The following is a 23,738-nucleotide window of genomic DNA, read 5'->3' on the forward strand; positions in this document are numbered from 1 at the left end:
TTTATTTTACTTGTCAGAAAGGCAAATTCCCAACTCAAATTACCTTTAACAATATAGGAATAAATTCCCTCAAGTAACTGAAAAATTCAGAACGTTCTGGATTTCCAGCAAGAGTTGATGCAATAACCCAGCAATGTCACAGAGGAGCGTTGTCGCTCCATCTCTAGGCTCTGTTTTGCATGGTGTCTGCCTCATCCTCTGTCTTGCTCCTGATCCAAGATGGCTGTTCTTATCCAGGCTACATGTGGGGCTTCATTTTCTTCCCTCAAACATGGAACAAACATGGAAGTCTTGAGCTTCACTGTGAGTGAACCAATTTAGGTCAGATGCCTGTCCTAAACCAATCACTATGGTCAAGGGGAAGTCACTTGGCTAGAGAGCTTACCCTACCTTAAGTTACATCATGGTCATCACCATGTCAGGACCACATCAGAACTCAATGATGCATAGCAGCAATTCTCAAGCCACAAACTAGAAATAATAAACTAGAAATCCTAAGAGTTTCCAGCCATAAATGTCTTTCTAAAGAGATTTGGGTAGGCCTCTTTCATCAGATCAATTATCTTTTGGTCTCTTATGGTTTTTTAGTGTCCAGAAGAATTTAAACTGGGTAATATATAGTTGTATGGGAAAATGAAATAATATGACAGAGGCTAAAAGGAAAAAGAACCTTTGGACAGGTTAGAATGAAAAGAATAAGAAATCCTGTAGAGTATTTCTTTAAAAACAAAAAGTCAAGGAATATTTATAATCAGTGCTGGCATATGCACTGATTACAAATATTGGATTTGCACTGCCGTTGGAACAGGCATCCAGGTGGCTATAACAAAATACCACAAACTCAGTGGCTTACAGCAATAGAAATTTATTGTCTCACACCAAAATCAAGGTTTTGGCAGGGCTATCCTCCCTCTGAAACCTGCTGGGGAATCCTTCCTTGCCTCTTCCTAGCTTCTGGCAGTTGCTGACAATCTTTGGCATTCCTGGGCTTGCAGCTGTATAACTCCAATCTCTGCCTGCACTGTTACATGTGTTCCCTGTGTCTTCTGTCTTCACATGACCGTCTTCTTATAACAACAACTAATTACATCTATAACAACCCTATTTCTAAGGACACATTCTGAGTACTGGGGGGTTAGGACTTCAACGTATCTTGTTGGGGTAGAGGGGACACATTTCAACTCATAACAGTAACAGATACTAACTAGAATAAGGGAAATTTAGCAAAGTACAAAAAGCCTAACAAAGAAGCAAAGTCATATATATATATATATTTGTTCTCTAAATCTGGAAAGATACAAAAATTTCCCATCTGTATCATGTAAATCTAGATCTTCACATGTGTTCAGTGTATCATAATTCAATCAATGGCTCTGCAGAGAATCCCCAAAGTCAAGCCTAACCGATTGCTGTGAGAATGCAAAGCGTCAAGCTCAAGAAATTGTATTTTACTGCCAAACATTTCAGCCATGTTTGGTTGGTCAAAGAAGAAACAAAAAAATAGCAATAACAAAAGCAAATAGAAAATCACCAATCATGAAGGCTTTTAAGTTCATTAACTGTATAATGAAAAAAAATCAGAACAACAATATTTGCTGTTTAAATAGCATTGTTAACTTTTTAGGGAAAGAAAAGAAATGTAAAGGGAAAACATGTCTAAAATTCCAGACCAAAATAAATTTTGTGTTTGTCTTTAAATGTATTTGTATATTTTTTTAAACAAAGTTTGTCTTCTTCTTGGAAAAAATAATAATATGCTATGTTGTATAAAAAATATATTTCTTTAAATAATCTTTAAATAATCCCGGTCAATCAATGAGCAAATTCACACATAACGCTTAAGACTTATTTTAAGTTTTTATTTTCAGAATCAAATTAACAAGGGACTGTGTGTGTGTGTGTGTGTAAAATCTATCAAAAATATAAAATAAGAAATTCATTCTGTTGTGAGATTAAACAGAGAAGAAAATACAACAGTGAGAAAAGGACCTTGAAATTAGTCATATTCAAGGGTGTTGCCAGTTAAAAAAATAAATGTCTTAAAGAGAATTTAGAATAAGATAAGTTGATTGCCACATATGACCTACAAAGAATACCATTCTAAGAAATATACCAAAATGACTTGTACTAGCTTTACATTCCGCTCTCTACAATTCACTTAACTTAGTTTATATCAACTCTGACCTAGATTTTTGCATAATCTGCAGACTCTGAAGCAAGTTCCCCTAGCCATCCGCACTCAAGTATGCACAGACAGCAATCTGGCCTTGAAGAAGCATAACAGCTTTAATGAGTAGGAAATCAATGAGGAATTTTGACACATGGTGATATGTTTAAACAATTAGGCCTGTCCTTAGCTAGGAGACTCTGCTTTTAATATGACAATGAAACTGACTATGTCATTTCAACCTTCTAATGGCTTGGAGCAACACCACTCAGTGCCCATCACCAATCTGAATCTTCCTTTCCATGGAAAGCACATGGCTGCAGGCGGATGTGTTCTGGATCAGCTGTAATTATATAGGTGTGATTTATTGGTTTTCTATCTACTGCTTTCTGTTTACACTGGAAATAACGCAATTTGTTTTCCTTCTGAAACTCCCAAAGTGAATTGTTCTAAAGTGATGCATGCTTAACTCATACAGATGATTCAAACTGTCAATAGTCAAAAAATCACTTAAACGCACAACGCATGGCAGTCCCCCCACCCCCAATTATTTGATCTAGACTGTTGTTTACACTTTTCTTTACCTGTGATCCCACCATCTTATGCCTGAGGAAGAGGCTCAGAAATATGGCAAGAGGTAGAAGAAATCAGTCTTGGGGGTTTTTATTGAGTAAGCAGCCAAAAATGATGTGCCATGGTCAAATCAGTCAGAATCCTATAGACATTTTATAGTTTTTAAGATTCTTAAGAGATATGGTAATATGAAAAAATGTCTTGTCCTTCTATGAAGTAGAAATGCTGGCAGTCCACCCACACATGATCAAATCTGCTATTTATTTCCCTACTCATTTGAGTCACAAACATTTATTGAGCACCTGTGCCGGGTACCAGCAATGCAGCGGTGAACAAGACAGAACATAAAATTTCTAGTCTTAGGAAGGACATGATCTATGAGGAATTCTTCAGTTCCTGCCTGCCCACCCTCCCCACCCCTCCTTTTTCTATCCACTGTGTGCTGCCCTGTTCTTGAACTTACCAACCTTTACCCCAGTTTGATTTGCAAGCAAGCTCAATACATATTTCTGATTTAAAAAGGCAGTGGTTTGGAGGTGAAATAGTAGCCATCTCACTCTATTAACAGAAAACTATACCATTAAAAAATATAACCTTTTATCTCATTACAAAAGCAACACCTAAATATTAAGAAAAAACTTGGAAAACATAGAGAACAACAAAAAATAAACTCCCTTGCAATCCCAACTCAAAATCACAGTAAACCGTTGGTTATTTCCTTTCAGATGTTTACTTTGTCACATTTGCTTCTGTTTTTTCACTTAATGTAGAAGAGTTATTTTCTCATATGTTAAATTATTTTAAAAACTCATCTTAGTGATTGATAATTTACCATGTAAACTTTATTGAATCATTCTCCAATAATTACTCTAATGAGAAGTCAATTTTAAAAGGGCAGAGAACATGGCTTTATTTTTGTGCTATGGTCATTTTAGCGAAAGGTAGAAAAAATGGAATACCTTCTCTCTGTTTTTTCTAAGTGCTTTTTTCTTAAGCTATCATATAAATCAAGATACAATCCTTTTTTTCTTCTCTTACCTTGGCGTCTGTATAATGTCTGCTGAGGCCCACCTTTGACATTTATGATTGTAGATATAACACAGATGGAGCAAAGAGACAGAGGGCAGAGAGCTAGTTCCTATCTGCCCTGGGGAGCTAATTTGCTGTGTTCATGAAGGTAGTCTAAAGCTGTGTAGTAAACACTTGTTTAAAAGTTTAAGGCTTGGCGTACAGAAAATGGGAAAATAAAAACTAATTTCTAGGTGGCAAAAGAAAGAAAAAAGTAATGGGATTCAGGGCACACTACCAAAATATGACACTTTGACATATGAGTGTCTTACACTAATAAAGGAGTTTGAGAAAACAGCAGCAGAAGGTGGTTATTTTGACATCCTCCCCATCCTTACCCTTCTTCCCTGAAACAGGTCATAAAACTCTCCTGGGAGAGGTGCCCTCCCAACATCTGGAAGAAACAAGCGTCCTTATCTCTGAAGACAAAGGGATGCCAACAAGGATCCTAACAGAGAGGCCTTGCTAAGTCTTTCCCAGTCTGCTACGATTACCTCATACTCCTTAACCTGTCATATTCCTTCACGACTGTCCTCTCTTCATCAAATCCAGCATAAAATACTCAAGTCTAACAGTTTCTGTGGGTCTTCATTTCCTTATGAAGACTTCGTGTCATGTAAAACGCATATTAAATAAATTTGTATGCTTTTATCCTGTTATAATCTGCCTTTGTCAGTTTAACCTTCAGACCCAGCAAGGGACCCTAATAAGGTTGAGGAAAACCTTATCATCTCCTATGAGAGAGAGAGAGAGAGAGTGTGTAAAGGAAGGAAGGAAAGGAGAGGAGAGGAGGAAAATGGAGGGGAGAGACGCACATAAGATAAAGTAGATACCTGCCAGCTGTGACTCCAGAACTTACTTGCTGTGTGTGACCTTGAGTAAGAATTACTCTTAATTATCTTCCACAATCTCCCACAATCTTCGGTTTCCTCCTCTGTACAATGGACACAATAATAGTACCTATTGTATAGGGTTACTTTGAGGATTAAATGACCAAAGTTAAATGTCTGATGCATAATAAAAACAAGATAAATTCTAAATATTACTATTATTGCTATAATGGAAATGGTTATTTCAAAAAGAAACTGACTAGAGTTAACACTTCCTCTCTAAGGTGAATATACCTGCACGATATTTATACAAGCTAAAGTTTGAGAAACTCTGAGACATATTTACCAGGAAAAAGTTTAAACAAAAATCTTCTAGTGAATATTGCATTATTGCTACAGCAGATTCAGAGTGATTGGTGTTTATGAAAATGTCAGTGGAAAGGGTGCATTCCAAATAGGCCCTGCGAATTATTTACAGAATAGCTAGCGTGGACTCCAGAGTTTCTATATGCTCTTTGCTGTATTCCAAACTTTTTCTGAAATTACTGGTTTAGAGTTTTGCCAATCATAAAGCAATAGCCTATCTCCCCAAATACCACCACCTACTACATACACACACAGAGTCAACATCAGCGGCCTGGAAGTGTCAATCTGCATCAATTTTGGCAGAGGAAAAAAAAAAAATCTGGCATTCTAACTAAATTACTCTGCTTACTCTCATTCAGAAAAAATCACTTACTTCATAAAGAATTTAAAAACACATTCTTCTAGAAAGTGTATCTTTGAAAGAGAACTATAGAATCAGAATTGCAAAGCTATATAGGACATGAAAAATACTTTGGTTTGTCAGTGAGGGGGAAATTTCTCCCTCTAAACCTCACGAGATCTGTGCCTGAATTTATAATAAAATTGTCACAAGACAGATTAACTGAAGAAAAGAAACAAGTTTAATCCCTGAGCAGAAATGTCTCATAGAAATGGGACCTCAGAACTGGCCAAAACAAGCAGCTTTCACACTTTTTAGACAAAGAAACGTTAGAAACAGGTTTGGGTGCTTAACTAGTAAGGAATTTAAGCGAAGTTTGGGCTTGGGTAGCAAATTAGTAAAGAAATAACAAGGTTTGTTTTTACAGGCTTCCCAGGCCCTGAATTCCCTGTCTCTGGTGATAAGGATGTCTTTCTACCTCCTGGTACAGGGAGGGCACCTTTCACATGGGAGATTTTTTTTTTTTCCTACTTTCAGAGAGATAGAGAGGAGGGTCAACACCCTCTTGCACTGGCTTTTTCTTAAGGAACTTTAATTCAAAATAATCAATATGCCATTGAGGCATATTTTGGGGCCACCTGCTCTGGGCTCCAACAGCTTGCTAGTCAGTACTTCATAGTGGCCATTACTCAGGCTCAGTAATGAGACTGCCTTCCAGATGCTGGCCCTGTCACTGTTGGACATCAGCCAGTGACCTCACTGTACCTCGATTTCTCAGTTGTAACGTGGGGCTGACAACTGTACCTGTCTCGCAGGGCTGTTCTAAGGCCATAAGGAGTCAGTATGTATGAAATACCTAGAATATTTTTGACAAATACTGAGTACTTAAAAGATATTCATTACTATCACTTTTCTTATCTGATCTAACAATCTCATTTTATAGCTGTGAAAACTAAGGTCTGGTAAAACTAAACAATTTACCCAGGTCACACAAGAGGAATGCTAGGACCAGGACCTAGGATTCCAAACTTCACATATATCTCTCCCCAATATCCTGCTGAACTGTCAGAAGATAATTCTGTTTTTATTGATTTATACTTAAACCTCTCTCATCACCCTGAAACCTATAAACTACCAAACGAACTGTTAAAAATAATTTTGTTTCCCCATAATACAACAAAAAACTGTCACCACAGTAGTCACTCTGCTCTTGAACAAAATGATGATTTCCTCAATAATTTAATTCAGAAGGGGGTTTTACACGTCTCATATTTTAGAGATATGAAAGCACATATCGATATTACTGAAATATGCAATCTAAGAAATCAATCATGGAAAATGAATTGTGATGTCGCCTCGCTGTGGCTCATAATTGTGCTCTTTTCATGTATGCTAATTGCTTGATCACCTATTGTAGCACAGCCCTAATTTTATTCATAGATTTTTTTGTCCTTCCTCTAGGAAATGTATGGATGGCTCGGGCAAGGATCTCTTTCTCTTTTGAAATCCCTGAGACCAACAATCCATTTAATTATTTTTAGTAATGACTTTGGTGAATGCATTAGACATTCTGCTGTTTTACGACTCACTCTGGATGTGGATGTTTTGCTAGTGCTAAGTTAGAACACGGTACCCAGGGGTCTCTTTTGGTAATGCCTAAAAGACACCTTGGGGGTTTGCTGAGATGCATTTTGGGCTTCCTTCCCTATTCCAAAACAGTTTGTATGGTTTCTTCTCTATTTCAACCTGTGGGTTACAACCTGGAGAGAACCAGAGGTTGACCTCTTGACCACACGGTGAAGCAAATGGAAATGTGTATTAGGTATTTTTCCTTCACCCTGATTCTCTCTTCGTCCTTCAACTTTAGTTCCTCCCATTTCAGTGACCCACTAGACCTTTTATTTCTCTGGCAGATACCATTACTTACCCTTTATTTCCTAATAATCACAATGAATTTTTTCCTAACTCTGTAAATTATTCTCTTACAGTTACAATACATAATAAAGCTAAGTAAGTAATATTATAAAGCACTTAGAACAGTGCACAACACATAATAAATAATATATATCGCTTATTAAATAAAAAGAAACCTATTAAACTAATTTATTTTATATAAATTCTTCCTTAAGAATATGTTTTTCTTAAGAAGTTTTTTTTTCTTTTCTTTTCTCTTTTCTTTTTTAATTTCTGCTTACAAGGAGTTTTAATGACATAGCCTAAAGGGTAAACATTTTTACACTGAGAACATAAAGTGGACATTTTGGTAATCCATAAAACACATTTATAGCAGCTACTTACCCCACTTATTTTAGTCCAAGATTATACCCTGAAGGATGTGATCAAAAAGAATGTACAACATTAAAGAAGGAACACTTTCCAATCTGTTCACTGCACTGTTCCACTGTCAGAGACTCCCAGTTTCTCTAGTGACCAGGCCCCACTAACCAGCAACCAGCAGCATCTGCACAAGGCAGGGCTTGGCAACCAACCAGGCCAAGGGCCAACCAAGCCTACCCACATAGTCAACCTGCCACAACAGAAGGACCCATGCAGCCCTCTTAGGGGGAGCCCCTAGAGCATAGAGCTTGGGTGATGAGAGGGGAGTACACTACTGGGATGCACAGGACATCTCCTACAGAAGGCCACTTCTCCAAGGTCAAGAAATGTAACTAATCTACTACATACATAAAAATACAAATAGCAACTTAGACAAAATGAGGTGGCAGAGGAACATGTTCCAGACAAAGGAACAAGATAAAATCCCAGAAGAACTAAGTGAAGTGGAGATAGGCAGTCTACCGGAGAAAGAGTTTAGAGTAATGATCATAAAGATAATCAAAGAATGCAGGAGGAGAATGGATGCAGAGTGAGAAGTTAGAAGTTTTTAACAAAGAGTTAGAAAATATAAAGAACAGCCAAACAGAGATGAAGAAAACAATAACTGCAATGAAAAATACACTAGAAGGAATCAATAGTAGACTAAATGACACAGAGGAATGAATGAATCAGTGAGCTGGAAGACAGGGTAGTGGAAATCGCTGCCACTGAACATAAAAAAGAAAAAAGAATGAAAAGAAATGAGGACAGTTTAAGAGACCTCTGGGACAACATCAAACTTACTAACGTTCACTTTATAGGGGTCCCAGAAGGAGAAGAGAGAGGGAAAGGGCCTGAGAACATATTTGAAGACATAATAGCTGAAAGCTTCTCTAACCTGGGAAAGGAAACAGTCACCCAATTCCAGGAAGTGCAGAGAATCCCATACAGGACTAATCCAAAGAGGAACACACTGACACATTGTAATTAAAATGACAAAAATTAAAGATAAAGAGAGAATTTTGAAAGCAGCAAGGGAAAAGCAACAAATAACATACAAGGGAATTCCCATAAGCCTATCAGCTGATTTTTCAGCAAAAGTTCTGCAGGCCAGAAGGGAGTGGTACAATATATTGATATTTAAAGTGATGAAAGGGGAAAACTTACAACTAAGAATACTCTACCCAGCAAGGCCCTCATTCAGATTTGATGGAGAAATCAAAAGCTTTATAGATAAGCAAAAGCTAAAAGAGTTCTGCATCACCAATCCAGCTTTACAACAAACATTAAAGGAACTTCTCTAGGTGAAAAAGAAAAGGCCCCAACTATAAACAAGAAAATTACAAAATGAAAAAGCTCACTGGCAAAGGCAAACATATAGTAAATGTAGGAAAGCATCCACACACAAAGCTAGTAGAGACATGAAAAGACAAAAGTAGTAAAATCATCTTTATCCACAATAAGCAGTCAAGGGATACACAAAACAATTAGCTGTAAAATATGATACTGAAAACAGTAATTGTGAGGGGAGGAGAGTACAAATGCAGGGTTTTAAAATATGCATTTGAAATTAAGAGATCAGCAACTTAAAATAATCACATATATAGAGACTGCTAGTTTTAATTGAGCCTGATTACTGAAATCTTTCAAGGCTTGCCCTCTCCCCTATCCCTGCTGTCTCAAATACAGTGAAGATGAATTCAAGTAACTCTGGTTACACTGTGATGCTTGTCTATGTGTGACAGGGACACAAACAGCAATGAAATCCTGTGTCTAACAGGGTCATAACTTTTCTATGATGGGATCCATAATCTCAGTGATAGTCATCTTATTAAAAAATAGAGTAATTTGCCCTCACATACAGTTTTCTTTTGAAATTTTAGATTCGCTTTATCTCTGTTTCTCTTCCCCATCTCAAGAAGAGAAATAGAAAAGGTATCATCAACTAGTCTATATACTTGAAGTTCTCTTAGTCTGGTCACTAAAACGTCTCACCAGCAGAGATATCACCATCCCAGTTCCCTTTTCTGCAGGCGAAGCAAGAAAGAAGGGGAAACTACTGCTATAAGTACATGGACTATCTCTACCCTCTTCTCTGCCAATCCACACATTTCCCATCCTCTAGACTTCCCCAGCTGAGGAGCTTTCAGTGAAGAGTCTCACCGACACTGAGCATTCCTTTACTTTGCATCGGCTGCTCACTCGCCCAGGCTGATTCAGAGGAACAGTTTATGCTGAGGGTAGGAAGTCTGGCTGCCAATAACTAATTGTTCACATGAGAAATATACAGCCCTTCTGCAATTCTATGATTCCTCAATTAAATGAGCATAACTTTAGTTCCAGGAGTTGTTTGTAGGAAACTTTCAAATGTCAATGTAAGACATAAATTCAATATTTCTTGATTGCATTGAAATATAGTTCACTTCTATTAGGCTCAATATTTAATTAAGTCACTGAATGTTAGAGTGGCAGGAACACTAAAAGACATCTAGAGAAACCACATCTTCATTTTACAGGTGAGAAACATGAAGCTTAAAAGATCAAAAATATTTCCTTGCATTCCACCAGGAGCTACTGGCAAAAGCGCTCTGGCTAACCTATTCAGGAGGCATTATGCTCGGTGTTTAAATAGATAGGAAGATGGGAAAAACAGTCCTTCCCATAAAGAAGCTTTAGGTCTGGAGATGAGGGTGTGTCAGGAGTTTAGCTAAGCTACTCCATAGTACTGCTGCCTTGGCATCCATATTATTTGGCCAAGTGGCCTCCGAGGTCCTTAAATTGACACTACCCCTCATGTAAGCACATGCTCTAGATAACAGCCCAGAGAGTTACAAGCAAATGTAAGTCCCTGATATGACTTTCCCAAAAGCCCTTGTGATCACAGTTTCCTCCACCTCCCAGCAACTTCCCCTTATTTACCCCTTAGATAAGACACTCGTGGAGTTCACCAAAACTCAACTCTTGGTTTGAATTGATCAATCCAGCCTTAGCACAGGAACCCCAAAGCACTCCACTCATGGAACCTTATAGAGGCATGTGCCCCAGGTCCTATGTCTCTCTGTCTCTGCACTCTGCCTTGAACTCTGCATGTGACCCCACACAGTGTGCTGGGTACTTCCTCCAGGACCTGTGAGTAATAAATGTCTCTATTTCAATTTCTCTGTGGTCTGCTGTTGAACTACTGCACATCATCCAGTAGCCTGTGCTCCATTTAACTAGTGTTAATATAATAGATTCATTACATGGTCTTTCCTTGAATTTCCATTATCATGTAGTTCAAAAAATAGTTGTGAAATTGATCATCCTATGCTTCTTCACCTGCGAACTAGAGATATAAACATAATTATAGCAATTCTCTTCCCTTAGGCTGCAATATATTAAGAGAGCAGAGAACAGTTACAGTATATAAAGTACCTGTGTATTTATTTAAGTGCTCTATTAAAGGGATATATACAATATTTTAGGGGCAGTATAATTATTTCTACCTGTCTGTGTTCAAGATAAGATTTCAATGGAAGATATTTGAGTTGAACCTTGAAGGAGAAGTCAGACCCTCTTAATGCCAGGTTGAGGACTTTCTAGGTAGGGGAAATTTTGATTTAGATTTAGATTTAGATTTCAGAAAGGACTTGTGGTAGACAGAATAATGACTGCTCCAAGGATGTCCACATCCTACTCCCCAGAACCTGTGAATGTGTTATGTCACATGGCAAATGGGAATTTAGGCTGTTGATGGAAATAAGGTTGTTAATCAGCTGACCTTAAAATAGGGAAATTATCTTCAGTTATCCGGGTGGGCCCAATGTAATTACAAGGGTCCTTAAAAATGGAAGAGGGAGGCAGAGGAGGTCTGAGTGGTGTGATATGAGAAGGACTCAGCCTGCCATTGCTGAAACTGAGGAGGAAGGAAAGAGAACACAAACTAAGGAAAGCAGGAAGCTGCTAGAAGCTGGAAAAGTCAAGAAAACAAATTCTCCCATAGAGCTTCCAGAAAGGAGTGTAGCTCTGCTGAAACCCTGATTTTAGTTTAGTGAGACCCATGTTAGACTTCTGACCTACAGAGCTGTAAGATAATAAATTTTGTGTTGTTTTAAGCCACTAAATTTGTGGTAATTTGTTACGGCAGCAATAGAAAACTAATTCAGGACTGAAACAGCAGTCACGTCCTGCTTGCAGTGTCACTTGGGTAGTATTTATACTTGTGCATAGAGAACAAGGAAGAAAAGCAAAGGTGTTCTCTCATTTTTAAGTTTCCTCTCTTTTGACCCAAGCCTTTTCCCCACTCAGGTTGAAGCTACACAGGTAAACACTGCATTTCCCTTTCCTTTGGCAATGGAAAGACCCTGCCAGGTGGACAGACTAAATAATGTCTCTGTGGAATTTTCCAGCCACAGGCTTTGCTCTCACTCAAGCAGCCGCTGTGAGCTCCCTAACTCAGAAACTGAAAGGACCGCACAAGACCACCCTAGATGTCTGCATTCCTTCGTTCCTTCGGGCCCAGGGTACTGGCTGCACAACATGCACTACTAGGCTGGTTTCTATCTCCCTGCCATTTCTTGTAATCTGGAAGTCTGCATTCCCTGGCTCCTCACTCCTGCCTGTGTTTCCAGCCATTGGTTCAATTTGACTTCTGGGATGGATCTGTTACAGCCTAGGTTCCCCCACAAAACCTAGCCTTGAGTGCAGGTAGTGATCCTATAGGGAACAGGAGTTGGAGCTGAGGGAGAGTGAAACAGGGAAGGCGGGAAAGCCAGCGCAACGGTGCACTACCAAGCTACCACCATGTTGGAGAACCAGCCTCAGTCCCCACGAGGACTCAGACAGAAGGTGCTGCCTCCCAGCTTGTGCAGGCTGCCTTGGCCTTGCAGAAGTACCACAAGGTAACCTTATGTCATCTTTGATTTCTTTCATAAGTGTTTTATAGTTTTCTGAGACCTCAGAAAACTATAGTTTTTTTTGCCTCATTAGGCAGGTTTATTCCTAGGTATTTTATTCTTTTTGTTGCAATGGTAAATGGGAGTGTTTCCTTAATTTCTCTGATTTTTTGTTGTTGGTGTATAGAAATGCCAGAGATTTCTGTGCATTAATTTTGTATCCTGCAACTTTACCAAATTCATTGATTAGTTCTAGTAGTTTTCTGGTGGCATCTTTAGGATTTTCTAGGTATAGTATCATGTCATCGGCAAACAGGGACATTTTTACTTCTTCTTTTTCAATTTTTATTCCTTTTATTTCTTTTTCTTCTCCTATTGCTGTGGCTAGGACTTCCAAAACTATGTTGAATAAGAGTGGTGAAAGCAGACATCCTTGTCTTTTTCCTGATCTTAGTGGAAATGCTTTCAATTTTCACCATTGTGTATGAGGCTTGCTGTGGGTTTGTCATATATGGCCTTTATTATGTTGAGGTAGGTTCCCTATGCCCGTTTTCTGGAGAGTTTTTATCATAAATTGGTGTTGAATTTTGTCAAAAGCATTTTCTGAATCTATTGAGATGATCATATGGTTTTTATCCCTTAATTTGTTAATGTGCTGTATCACATTGATTGATTTGCATATATTGAACAATCCTTGCATCCCTGGGATAAATCCCACTTGATCATGCTGTATGATCTTTTTAATGTGCTGCTGGATTCTGTTTGCTAGTATTTTGTTCAGGATTTCTGCATCTATGTTCATTAGTCATATTGGTCTATAATTTTCTTTTTTTGTGATATCTTTTTCTGGTTTTGGTATCTGGGGGATGGTGGCTTCAGAGAATGAATTTGGGAGTGTTTCTCCCTCAGCAATTTTTTTGGAAGAGTTTGAGAAGGATGGGTGTTAGCTCTTCTCTAAATGTTTGATAGAATTCACCTGTGACGCCATCTCGTCCTGGGCTTTTGTTTGTTGGAAGATTTTTAATTACGATTTCGATTTCATTACTTGTGATAAGTCTGTCTATGTTTTCTAATTCTACCTGGTTCAGTCTTGAAAAATTGTACCTTTCCAAGAATTTGTTCATTTCTTTGTGGTTGTCCATTTTATTTGCATATAGTTGTTTGTAGTAGTCTCTTATAATCCTTTGTATTTCTGCAATGTAAGTTGTGATTTCTCCTTTTTCATTACTAATTTTATTGATTTGTATCCTCTCTTTTGTTTTCTTGATGAGTCTGGCTAAGGGTTTATCAATTTTTTTTATCTTCTCAAAGAACAAGCTTTTAGTTTTATTGATCTTTGCTATTGTTTTCTTTGTTTCTATTTCATTTATTTCTGCTCTGATCTTTATGATTTCTTTCCTTCTACTGACTTTAGGTTTTCTTTGTTCTTCTTTCCCTAGTTGTTTTAAGTGTAGGGTTAGATTGTTTATTTGAGATTTTTCTTGTTTTCTAAGGTGAGACTGAACTGCTATAAACCTCCCTCTTAGAACTGCTTTTGCTGTGTCCCATAGGTTTTGGGTCATCATGTTTTCATTGTCATTTGTTTCTATGTACTTTTTTATTTCTTCTTTGATTTCTTCAGTGATCTCTTGGTTATTTAGTAGTGCATTGTTTAGCCTCCAGGTATTTGTGTATTTTTATAGTTTTTTTCCTGTAATTGATGTCCAATCTGATACCATTTCCATGTATTTTTATTTTTTTAGTTTTTTTTTCCTGCAATTGATTTCCAATCTCATAGCATTGTGGTCAGAAAAGATGCTTGATATGATTTCAATTTTCTTAAACTTTCTGAGACTTGATTTGTGACCCAAGATGTGATCTATCCTGGAGAATGTTCCATGTGCACTTGAGAAGAAAATGTATTCTGCCACTTTTGGGTGGAATGTTCTATAAATATCAATTAAATCTATCTGGTCTATTGTGTCATTTAAAGCTTGTGTTTCCTTATTTCTGTTTGGATGATCTGTCCATTGGTGTAAGTAGGGTGTTAGTCCCCTACTATTATTGTTTTACTGTCGATTTCTCATTTCATGGTTGTTAGCATTTGCCTTATGTATTGAGGTGCTCCTATGTTGGGTGCATAAATATTTATAATTGTTGTATCTTCTTTGATTGACCCTTCAATCATTATGTAGTGTCCCTCTTTATCTCTTGTAACAGTCTCTATTTTAAAGTCTATTTTATCTGATACAAGTATTGCTATTCCACTTTTCTTTTGATTTCCATTTGCATGGAATATCTTTTTCCATCCCTTCACTTTCAGTCTGTATGTGTCCCTAGGTCTGAAGTGGTTCTCATGTAGACAGCATATATATGGGTCTTGTTTTTGTATCCATTCAGCCAGTCTGTGTCTTTTGGTTGGGGCATTTATCCATTTACATTCAAAGTTACTATCGATATGTATATTCATATTACCATTTTCTTAATTACTTTGTGGTTGTTTTTGTGGGTCTTTTTCTTCTCTTGTGTTTCCCATTTAGAGAAGTTTGTTTAGCATTTGTTGTAAAGCTGGTTTGGTGGTGCTGAATTCTCTTAGGTTTTGCTTGTCTGAAAAGCTTTTGGCTTCTCCATCGAATTTGAATGAGATCCTTGCTGGGTAATCTTGGTTGTAGGTTTTTCTCTTTCACCACTTTAAGTATATCCTGCCACTTCCTTCTGGCCTGCAGAGTTTCTGCTGAAAAATCAGCCGATAACCTTATGGGGATTCCATTGTATGTTATTTTACGTTTTTCCCTTGCTGCTTTTAATATTTTTTCTTTGAATTTAATTTTTGTTAGTTTGATTAATATGTGTCTTGATGTGTTTTTCCTAGGGTTTATCCTGTATGGGACTCTCTGTGCTTCCTGGACTTGAGTGACTATTTCCTTTCCCATGTTAGGGAAGTTTTCAACTATAATCTCTTCAAATATTTCCTCAGACCCTTTCTTTTTCTCTTCTCCTTCTGGGACCCCTATAATTCGAATGTTGGTGCATTTAGTGTTGTCCCAGATGTCTGTGAGATTGTCTTCAATTCTTTTCATTCTTTTTTCTTTATTCTGCTCCTTGGCAGTTATTTCCACCATTTTGTCTTCCAGCTCACTTATTTGTTCTTCTGCCTCAGTTATTCTGTTATTCTTTCTAGTGTATTTTTTCATTTCAGTTATTGTGTTGTTTATCTCTGTTTGTTCTTTAGTTCTTCTAGATCTTTGTTAAACATTTCTTGTATTTTCTCAATCCATGCTTCCATTCTATTTCTGAGATTCTGGATCACCTTTACTCTCATTACTCTGAATTCTTTTTCAGGTAGATTGCCTATTTCCTCTTCATTTATTTAGTGTTGTAGGTTTTTACCTTGCTCCTTCATCTCTGACATTTTTTTTTTTTAAGATGTTGGGGGTAGGAGTTTATTAATTAATTTATTTTTGGCTGTGTTGGGTCTTCATTTCTGTGCGAGGTCTTTCTCTAGTTGTGGCGAGCAGGGGCCACTCTTCATCGCGGTGCGCGGGCCTCTCACTGTCGTGGAGCACAGGCTCCAGACGTGCAGGCTCAGTAGTTGTGGCTCACGGGCCTAGTTGCTCCGTGGCATGTGGGATCCTCTGAGACCAGGGCTCTAACCCGTGTCCTCTGCATTAGCAGGCAGATTCTCAACCACTGTGCCACCAGGGAAGCCCCCTGTGACATATTTTTTGCCCCCCCTTTTTTTTTTTTCAAATGAGTGGGATTGTGTTCCTGGTTTATTGGTCGTTTGGCCTGAGGCTTCCAACACTGGAGTTTGTAGGCTATTGGGTAGAGCTCTGTCTTGGTGCTGAGATGAGGCACTTCGTGAGACCTCACTCCAATGAATATTCCCTGGGGTCTGAGGTTCTCTGTTAGTCCAGTGGTTCATACTTGGAGCTCCCATGGCAGGAGCTTCGGCCCAACCCCCGGCTCATGAACCAAGATCCCACAAGCCATGTGGGGCAGCAAGAAAAAGAGAATAACAAAGGAAGATGTAAAATTAGACTAGGAAACTAACAGATATATTAGGAAGAATATAAAAATAAAAACATAGATGAGTCAGTAACTGGAAGGTAGAACAGTACCACAGTAGTAAAAAAGAGGAGGAGGGAAAAGAGAAAACAAAAGAAAAGAAAAAAATGGGGAAAAGGCTTTGGCTGTGGAGGGTAGGGCGTAAGCAACTGCGAAGTTTGGGAGGTGGGTGGGGCCAATGCTCAGGACCCACAGGGCTGGAAAAGGCCCTTGGGCTGTGGGGGCGGGGCTTAGGTTCAAGGAACAGAAGGGGCCCAGGCGTGCCCCCCTCCGCTGGTCTCAGAGGGCAGAGGACCTCACCTGGGAGCCCAGCAGGCTTCCCGGGCTTGAATGGGTGGAGCAAATGCCCTCCTCTCCTCTCCTGCTCCTCTGGTCTGGAAGGGCCGCTCCCACCTACCTCTCTTGATCACCCCAGCCTCCCTCCTATGTCCCCCAGACCAATGCGGGGGAGGGGGGCTTGGAGGGCAGGCTCCCTGGCCCTACCGGACAAGGTAATTGCCCTCTGCTCCTCTCCCGCTCTTCCCAGAGAGTCCTTCCCGCCTGCCTCTCCTGATCTCTCCAGGCTTAGGGCACCAATCCTGTCTGGCCTCCACTTCTCCTCTCCCTTCAGTCCCCCCACGTCCTACCGGTTCACTTGGGGGTTCCTCCCATCTCCTTGGTCGTCAGGGTCCCCCACCAGGGGCCGGCAGGCACCCTAGTTGTGGGGAGAAGCCAACTCTGTGTCTTCCCACACCACCATCTTGACTCCACCTTCTGGATTTCATTTTAAATACATGTTTCAGAGAGAAGAATGAATTATTACTTATCAATTAATTAGCTGCCTGGTGTGTTCAAGAAGAGTGGTGGAACATTCGTGTGTAAATCTATAAAGGAAAAGTGCTGGGAGAAGCTTGTGTGCTGTGTAATTAGAGCTAATTAACACATTTGCTAATTGACTATTATTTAGCACTCCAGCTGCTGAGAAAAATCCACAGGCCCATTAAATATTAATTAGCAAAAGTCTATTGTCTGATCCTGTCAGATTCTGTATTGATGAGATTTTTTTTACAAGCACAGCTTTGTTAGGCTGGGTACAGAGTAACGCACAGTAGTTGGTTATTAAGGAACAAGAAAATGAGGATCTCATAATAAACACATATGCTCTGTGTTTCAATCATTTTTTTTCTCCTTCAACTGATTACATTGTCAAAAATACTAAAAACGAAGTATTCATCTGTGTTTGCATAGCTACCTACAATCTTGAGGTTTATATGACTACTATTACATCAGTTCTTGGTGTTTACTGGACAGCCTATGTGACACACCCTTTAGAAAACTAAAGGAAAACTAACCTATAATTGTAGAAACAAAATGCTCTCCGTAACTTTTTTAACAGCTTTATTGAGATGTAATTCACAAACCATCTAATTCCTCCATTTAAAGTATACAATTTGGGACTTCCCTGGTTGCACAGTGGTTAGGAATCCGTCTGCCAATGCAGGTAACACGGGTTCAACCTCTGGTCCGGGAAGATCCCACATGCCATGGAGCAACTAAGCCCGTGGGCACAACTACTGAGCCTGCGCTCTAGAGCCCATGTACCACAACTACTGAGTCCGCACGCCTAGAGCCCGTGCTCCACAACAAGAGAAGCCACTGCAATAAGAAGCCCACGTACTGCAACAAAGAGTAGCCCCCACTCGCCGCAACTACAGAAAGCCCGTGCACAGCAACGAAGACCCAATACAGCCAAAAATAAATTAAATAAATTTCTAAAAAATAAAATAAAATAAAAAGTTAAAAAATAAAGTGTACAATTCAAAGGTTTTGGTCTCTTGCATTGTTAATGTTTTTTAATGTTTAACTTAATGCAATTTTTTAAATATATTTTTTAAAGATATAAAATTAAATTTGTCACAAACCATTTTAATGCCATATTCAGTGGCATTAACTGCACTCATAATGTTGTGCAGTTTCCCATAGCTTTCATTAGATTGATTTGTTTTGTTGACCTAAAACAAATAGACTGCCAGTTACTTCTCCAGCAAAAATGGGTTTATTCAGAATCACCAAAGAATTGGAATTCAGGGTCTGCAACCATGGTGAGCTACATGTACGCTCCCAGCAAAAATGGCAAGGAAAACTCTTTTGTAAAGGGGAAAAGGAAGTTGAGAGGGCTACAGTAAACAAAGAGTCTGTGGCTTTTGTTGGCTGAGTTCTTACCAGGAAGAAAAAGGAGTGTCTTCTTCCTGTCGGGCTCTGCTATCTTCACAGGGCATGAGAGGGCCCTCTTCTGGTCTCCCTACTCTATTCAACTGAGGTTTCTGTTCATTAATTTTTTTAGTTTTAAGTCTCCTTGTGAGTGAAGGCACAAGGTCAGGACAGATCCCTCTGCTCTTCCTACTCTAAAAAGCTGAGTTTCCAGGTAGCTAAAATATCTCACTGCTCAGTCAGCAGCAGCAACTCCCACGAAAATTGCTCTCTGATTGGCAGCCACTTGGTGCGGCGCCTGTCCTGTTTTCTCCTTTCTAGGTTAGCTCCGCCTCCCACACCCACAGTTGGCCAAGCAACTGTACCGAACAAGAGCCATGTGCCCTCTTCCTGCCTCCAGGCAGGAGTCCCCCTGGCAATTCCAATTTGGTCAAAGTCCAGGTATCCCGAGACTTCATTGGACGGAGACCACTTTTCTCCCCATCACGTGCCAAACAAAGCCCATCGTCATCCTTTTTCCAGAGGAAGCCTATTAAGACAACAAGCCCATCAAAGTGAGCGCAAATGAATGTGAAAGTTTATTTATTCCTTTCACAATAGTCCTGCACAGGTTCCCCAGATAATTAACTTCATGAAAACCTGCTCTTTCTTCCTTTAGCAATCTTGGCAATACCAAAACCAGGGCACAGAAAAGCTGGCACTTTTCATAAAATTCTATTGTTTAATTTGTATTAAAACAATATCTAGCAATATTGATTTTGTAGTTATACTATGAAGCTAGAATAATAATTAATAATTTTTAAACTAAGGAAAATTTCTGTCAGGCACTAAAGTATTTCATATTATATCTCACTGAATCCACAAGAGTTGTAGAAGTTATGGGTTATAACACAGCTGTTAGGAGCTTTGGTGCCACACACGGACCTGAGTTTGATTTCAGGTTTCTCTATTTGATAGCCATTGTCCTACAAAATGTTTACTAGGAAATGTCACTTGGTGCCACCTAGAAATGACAGGCAGAGAATCCATGGGTGCACACAGTCCCCATTCTAGCAACATTCTACAGAGAAGTGTACTTGGGCAGGGGTGTAGTTGGGCACCCATGGGGTTATGCTCCAGGAGAGGAACTTATGGGGCAAACACAACAGTGACCTCAGGGAATAAACATGTTGGTTAAAGTCTAAATCTGAGTTTAAGGCCATCTGTTCACATAAGAAGTGCACAACACATCTTTGATTAATGACTGAATGAATTTTATATCCCCAATACTGGTAAACCAAAGTTGTGAAATTATTTACTTTGTCATTACGGAAATATCAATACTCTCTTTCCCTTAATTTTGTTGCCAAGATAGGATGGTGGCAGTAGAGAGGGATACAATGATAAATTTATTCTGCATTCTGGCTGTTTATATATTTTCAGTCAGCTTTGTTGATGAGAAACCTAAACTGAGGAAGCTAAATTCCATATGGCAAGTTAGGGATTAGTTTAAATTAGCAAACGTTTTTAAGACCTTCAGGAAAACTTCAGAGCAATCCTAAAAAAAAATCCCTATTAACTTAAAGGACTAGAGCTGGGGATCTCTTTTTGGGGTCCAATGCTCTAAGTTCACTGTTTACTCAAAAGTGATTGATATACACTTTTACATATACCTAAAAAGAAGGACAATATTGCGAAACCAGGGCTCCATGTACCATAGATCATTTAATTGATTATTAAATGGGACCCCTAGTGGACAGATGTGACAATAAACTTTGGTTATGAAACTGTGGCTACTAGTATCTAGGTTTGCAAAAAAGTAATTAAGAAAAAAACAAAACATAGAGAGGGGTTGATTCTAGCCTTTGGGGTAGAGTAAGACTATCACAAAGACGGGCATAGTAAAAAAAATGTTCATCTGAGGTGAATTCTGGCATTTCATAAGAGATCACTAGCTAATCAAGACCCTTACCTCCCATTCTTTCATGCATGAGATTTTACTTGAGAAAGTGTTAATATAATCCCCATATAATTGTGCATATAATGGTTAAACAGCAAAGCAGCAAGATGAATGGATGAAATCTCAAATCCTATTTGAGTTGTAGGCAAAGAGGCAAGGTAAATGCATGGAACGTGGGACAGAATTGTTTTGGGGACAAGGCTCATTCCTGAGAGACCTCTCCCCCTTCAACCACCTTTGGTGCTTTCTAATGATTTCACATGATTCAGGAATGTTATGGAAATATTAAACGTAAGTATGCATTACTGTCTGATGATTATAAAGATCAAAGGTATGTTCATTAATCAAAATACTATATAATGAAAATATAAATCTCCCAACACCCCAAAAATTCCATTTAGAATAAGCAAAAAAAGGAGTTCCCTGGTGGTCCAGTGGTTAGGACTCGGTGCTTTCATTGCCGTGGTCCTGAGTTCAATCCCTGGTCGGGGAACTAAGATCCCTCAAGCCACGCAACACCCAACAACAACAAAAAAAAGAGAATAAGCAAAAACTAAATAAATAAATCAGCTAAAAATGTTAGAGCTTAAAGTGAAAGTTTTGTTCAGAGGAAAAAATACCTTTAATACTAAGCAAGGTTTATACCTCAAATCAGAATGCCAAACGGCATAGAAGGTTGGTGAGACATCCCCATGAAGCAGACTGAGTCTAGAAAACTCACCTGGGTAAAGGGTCTGACAGCTGGAACTCATCATCCCAGCTTCTGTTATCACTGTCTCAGGTCACAAACATGATCAGTTGAATGAGAAACACTTCACGTAAGCAGTCCAAGGCAGAACAGTGATTCAAACCATTCTCCATACCAGAATTCCTCAAAGAGTGGTTCTGCTGTCTGTCTCACCAGCCTAAATATCCTCACATATCTCCTGCTACTCAGAAAACACTCATTTCTCTGCCAATATCAAATGGGCCAGAATCAATTGATGACTTCCCCATCCTTCCTTCTTTTCTTCCCCATCTCCCTCCCTTCCCTTGAGTCTAAAGCAGACAGGAGAGAAAGGAACGCCTAAGTGCCCACTGAGACAGGCATGTGCCACTGTCTACTTTAAGTTCATTCTCAGAGTAACATGGGTAGCAATAGCCTTGGAAAAAGAAAGTTAAGAAAACTTGAAAACAGATTGAACCTAATTCTATCCATACCAATACAATTTTGGTTACATAAAAACCTCATGCAACCACCACCAAGGAAGGTAAACAACAGAAATAGAGATATTATTTGGGAAAATACAGTAGGGATAGAGAAACATGGATGTAGAGAACACTGCCTTGTAAAATCTATGTAACTTTCTGTGACTCCATTCAAATTTATTAATTTATAAATGTAAATATCCTTTATGAGACATGAACGGATAAACTGTGATGTATCCAGACAATGGAATATTATTCAGTGCTAAAAAGAAATAAGCTATGAAACCATGAAAAGGCATGGAGGAACTTTAAATGCATACTTCTCAGTGAGAGAAGCCAGACTGAAAAGGCTACGATGAATGATTCTAATGATATGACAGTCTGGAAAAGGAAAACTATGGAGACAAGCCAAAGATCAGTGGTTGCCAGGGACTAGGAAGGAGGGAGGGATGAATAGGCAGAGCACAGAGGATGTTTAGGGCAGTAAAAATATTCTGTATGATAATAGTGGATACATGTCATTATATATTTGTCCAAACCCATCAAATGTACACCACCAAGAGTGAGCCCTGATATAAACTATGGAATTTGTGTGATTATCATGTATCCGTGTAGATTCATCAATTGTAACAAATGTACCGCTCTGGTGGGATAAGTCAATAACAGGGGATGCTATGCATGTGTGGGTGTAGACAGGAAATCTCTGTACCTTCCCCTCAATTTTGCTGTGAATCTAAAACTGCTATAAAAATAAAGTTTATTAAAAATAATACAACATAGGGCTTCCCTGGTTGCACAGTGGTTGAGAGTCCGCCTGCTGATGCAAGGGACACGGGTTCGTGCCCCGGTCTGGGAAGATCCCACATGCCGCAGAGTGGCTGGGCCTGTGAGCCATGGCCGTTGAGCCTGCATGTCCGGAACCTGTGCTCCGCAATGGGAGAGGCCACAACAGTGAGGAGACCGCATACCGCAAAAAAAAAAAAAAAAAAAAAAGTAATAATAATAATACAAAATAAAACTTAATAAAAAATATATATCCTTTACGATACATAAAATCTGTGGAAGACAAAAATTATCATTCTTTTTCTGTACTTTTAGTAATGTAAGAAGCAATCATTGTAGAATTGGTCTTAGAAGGAACTCTCCTGGCCAACAGACTACAGCCATGCTCCTCTCTGCAGTGTCTGACAGCCACAAAATCACAATAGGTGCTAGAAAGCTTTCTAGAATAAACACTTAGAACTGAGCACAAATGATGTTGAGGCCTGTATAGCAGTCTAAGGAGACCGTGACAAAAGAGAGATTAAAGGAGAAGCAGTGGAGACCCCTGAAAGGGACTCTCGAGAAAGAAAGATGAAATTGCAGAGTGAACTAAACCGTAACAACATAGTGGACGATAACAGATGCTTCTAGCACAGCTTGGACGGGGGCTCGTTCCACCTCAGCCATCCTGGGTACGTGTGCACCGTGGAAGGCGGGGCTGTATGTGCATTGAGAGAACTGTCTTACTAAACCCCGAAATGATTAGGAGCTCGACCAACCCTGGGATAACATTTCCCTGCCCTCACTCCTCAGTGAGGCGAACACAGAACAAGTGTTCTCCTCATCTCCCTGGACTTCTGAGACTGGGCATTGACTGTCCAGTTCAGTGGCATCAGAACAACAGTTATGGCAACCAGGACACAGTTTTAGCTCAGAGCCTGTGTCCCTGTTGGGACTTGATGGCAAAGTCTCTAGGTGACTTCCCATGGCAATCAGTGAGGGCAAGGGCTCACTTTTTGGACTCGTGCTGTCACCTGTGTTTCCTCCAGGAAGTGCTTGGTGAGGGTTTTTCTGCAAA

General features: G+C 39.2%; 1 long non-coding RNA gene across 1 annotated transcript in view; it reads right to left on the bottom strand.

The window, feature by feature from the left end:
- Nucleotides 1-4,537: 4,537 nt before the first annotated feature.
- LOC307187869 overlaps nt 4,538-23,738 on the bottom strand; it is a 314,634-nt gene continuing 295,433 nt past the window's right edge. The window contains exon 3 of the long non-coding RNA XR_013828708.1: nt 4,538-4,742. This is a non-coding gene — a long non-coding RNA (uncharacterized lncRNA). The remainder of the gene's footprint in view (nt 4,743-23,738) is intronic.

The sequence above is a fragment of the Stenella coeruleoalba genome, assembly GCF_951394435.1.
Source record: "Stenella coeruleoalba genome assembly, chromosome: 6".
In the NCBI taxonomy this organism is placed as follows: domain Eukaryota; kingdom Metazoa; phylum Chordata; class Mammalia; order Artiodactyla; family Delphinidae; genus Stenella; species Stenella coeruleoalba.